Source organism: Colobus angolensis, unplaced genomic scaffold (assembly GCF_000951035.1).
Source record: "Colobus angolensis palliatus isolate OR3802 unplaced genomic scaffold, Cang.pa_1.0 Scaffold162, whole genome shotgun sequence".
In the NCBI taxonomy this organism is placed as follows: Eukaryota; Metazoa; Chordata; class Mammalia; order Primates; family Cercopithecidae; genus Colobus; species Colobus angolensis.
In genome coordinates this window covers 3,598,474-3,601,190 of record NW_012114733.1, presented here as the reverse complement: position 1 = coordinate 3,601,190, position 2,717 = coordinate 3,598,474, and the positions used below count along the sequence as shown (strand labels likewise).

The 2,717-nt window shown below is 45.9% G+C and overlaps 1 pseudogene; it reads right to left on the bottom strand.

The window, feature by feature from the left end:
* The window catches only part of LOC105508438, a 1,893-nt pseudogene extending 1,147 nt beyond the window's left edge, over positions 1-746 (bottom strand).
* Positions 747-2,717: the final 1,971 nt, after the last annotated feature.

The window sequence follows — 2,717 nt, the reverse complement described above, 5'->3', positions numbered from 1 at the left end:
TTGCCCAGGCTGGAGTGCAATGGCATGATCTTGGCTCACTGCAACCTCCGCCTCCTGGGTTCAAGTGATTCTCCTGCCTCAGCTTCCTGAGTAGCTGGGATTACAGGCATGTTCCGCCACGCCTGGCAGATTTTTGTCTTTTTAGCAGAGACGAGGTTTCACCATGTTGGTCAAGCTGGTCTTGAACTCCTGATTTCAGGTGATCCACCTGCCTCAGTCTCCCAAGATGTTGGGATTACAGGCGTGAGCCACCACGCCTGGCCTACATTCCTCTGTTTCTTGCCCTTTATTAGCATTTGGAGATAACATACTTGCCATCAGTCCTGCAAAGTAATTGCTGAGACTGACTCCTTTCACAGTGATTATGGCTTCCTGAGTCAAAATAGGATTTTTTCTGGGTCCTGTGGATGTGACTTGTATATAAACCTCTCACCTACTTAAAATATGTTTGTAAATGAAATATTGGTAGATTCCTGTTCCATTGTTTTCTCTACAGGATCAACTACTGAATGTTCGTACACAAATGTGTTGTTTCTTGCACGAATAAGAGACTTCACAATGGAAGGTAGTTCCCAATTTGTGCTAAGTCTGTGGCTGCGCAACTTTTCAGAGGGATCTGTAAGTCTGTCTAACACATCAACTCCAACCACACTCAAGTTCATAGGGTTTGGGTATTTCTGCATTGCAGCTATTGTAACAGTTTCTCATGGGTGGTCAAAGAGATGCTCCAAAGTTCAAATCTTCATGGCTCCAGCAGCCTATGCAATGACTGGGCAATGCTAGGGCACAATTAGGCAAAGAGGCTATACCTGTCCCTACCCCACCCCCAGCAACCCATCAAACTGCTTAGTGTGAAACTGGCTCTGCAGAAACAGAGCTCCCATCACCCATGTTGCATTATCACCTGGTCTCTTTCGTTTTGGTGTTGTCTGGTGGGAAAATGGTCACAGGGTGCTGGCACCTTTGCCAATCTTGCTATTTCTGTCAGTAACAAACTGCCTGAATCTAAAAAGGGCTTGTTGTTTCTTTACCAATTAAATCTCTCAGCTTTGTTTGACAGCAGTGACATGCTTTGGCTGTGTCCCCACCCAAATCTCATCTTGAATTGTAACTCCCATAATTCCCACATGTCATGGGAGGAACCCGTTGGGAGGTGATTGAATTATGGATCAGGGCTATCCTGCACTGTTCTCCTGATAGTGAATGAGTCTCATGTGATCTGATGGTTTTAAAAACCAGAGTTTCCCTGCACAAGCTCTCTCTTTTTTGCATGCCGCCATCCATGTGAGACGTGACTTGCTCCTCCTTGCCTTCTGCCAAGACTGCGAGGCCTCCTTAGCCGTGTGGAACTGTAAGTTCATTAAACCTCTTTTTCTTCCCAGTCTCAGGTATGTCTTTATCAGCAGCGTGAAAATGGACTCATACATTAAACTGGTACTGGTAGAGTGGGGCACTGCTGTAGATACCCAAAAATGTGGAAGCAACTTTGGAACTGGGTAACAGACAGACATTGGAACAGTTTGAAGGGCTCAGAAGAAAACAGGAAAATGTGGGAAAGTTTGGCACTCCCTAGAGACTTGTTGAATGGCTTTGGCCAAAATGGTGATAGTATTATGGACAATAAAGTCCAGGCTAAGGTGGTCTCAGATGGAAACGAGGAATTTGCTGGGAATTGGAGCAAGGTGACTCTTGTTATGTTTTAGCAAAGAGACTGGCAGCATTTTACCCCTGCCCTAGAGATTTGTGGAACTTTGAATTTGACAGAGATGACTTAGGGTATCTGGTGAAAGAAATTTCTAAGCATCAAAGCATTCAAGTGGTGACTTGGGTGCTGTTAAAGGCATTCTGGTTTATAAAGGAAGCAGAGCATGAAAGATTGGAAAATTGCAACCTGACAATGCAATAGAAAAGAAAATCCCATTTTCTGAGGAGAAACTCTACCTGGATGCAGAAATTTGCGTAACTAATGAGGAGCTGAATGTTAATCCCCAAGATGATGGGGAAAATGTCTTCAGGGAATGTGAGAGGTCTTCATGGCAGCCCCTCCCATCACAGGTCCAGAGGCCTAAGAGGAAAAAGTGTTTCTGTGCTGGGCCCAGGGTTCCTGTGCTGTGTGTAGCTTAGGGACTTGTTGCCCTGCATCCCGGACACTTCAGCCATGACTAAAGGGGGCCAAGGTACAGCTCAGGCTGTTCCTTCAGAGGGTGGAAGCTCTAAGACTTGGCAGCTTCCACGTGGTGTTAAGCCTGTGGGTGCACAGAAGTCAAGAATTGAGGTTTGGGAACCTCAATTAGGAAGTCAGACTATCTCTGTTGTAGACAATATGATTCTATAACTAAAAAACCCTGAAGGCTCTGTCCCAAAGCTCCTAGATCTGATAAAGAACTTCAGCAAAGTTTCAGGATACAAAATCAGTATACAAAATCAGTATGCACCAGGAGCAGTGGCTCATGCCTGTAATCCCAGAGCTTTCAGAGGCCTAGGCTGGGGGATCACTTGAGACCAGGAGTTCGAGACCCACCAGACCACCATGGCCAAACCCCATGTCTATAAAAAATACAAAATTAGCCGCGCATGGGGGCACACACCTGTAGTCCTAGCTACTTGGGAGGCTGAGGCACAAGTATTGCTTGAACCTGGGAGGCAGAGGTTGCAGTGAGCCAACATTACACCACTACACTCCAGCCTGGGCAACAGAGTGGGATTCTGTCTCAAAA